Source organism: Oncorhynchus mykiss, chromosome 18 (assembly GCF_013265735.2).
Source record: "Oncorhynchus mykiss isolate Arlee chromosome 18, USDA_OmykA_1.1, whole genome shotgun sequence".
Lineage (NCBI taxonomy): Eukaryota > Metazoa > Chordata > Actinopteri > Salmoniformes > Salmonidae > Oncorhynchus > Oncorhynchus mykiss.
In genome coordinates, this window is record NC_048582.1 from 53,675,287 (window position 1) to 53,675,492 (window position 206).

Here is a 206-nt window from a genome sequence, read left to right on the forward strand (position 1 = left end):
GAAAAAAAGAACAACACGTTTTAACCATTCACTATCAATAGCTCAGATTAAATAATGTGGTGTGATGAACCAATAACAAAGGAGAAAATGCAGAGAACACGGTAAAGCTGTTTTACCAGTTGTATTTAGATTGTTATAATGGAGACACCTATTGGATAAATGTGTCAACTCGTCTCTTGTTGCAGAAAAAAAAAAAAAATCGGCAA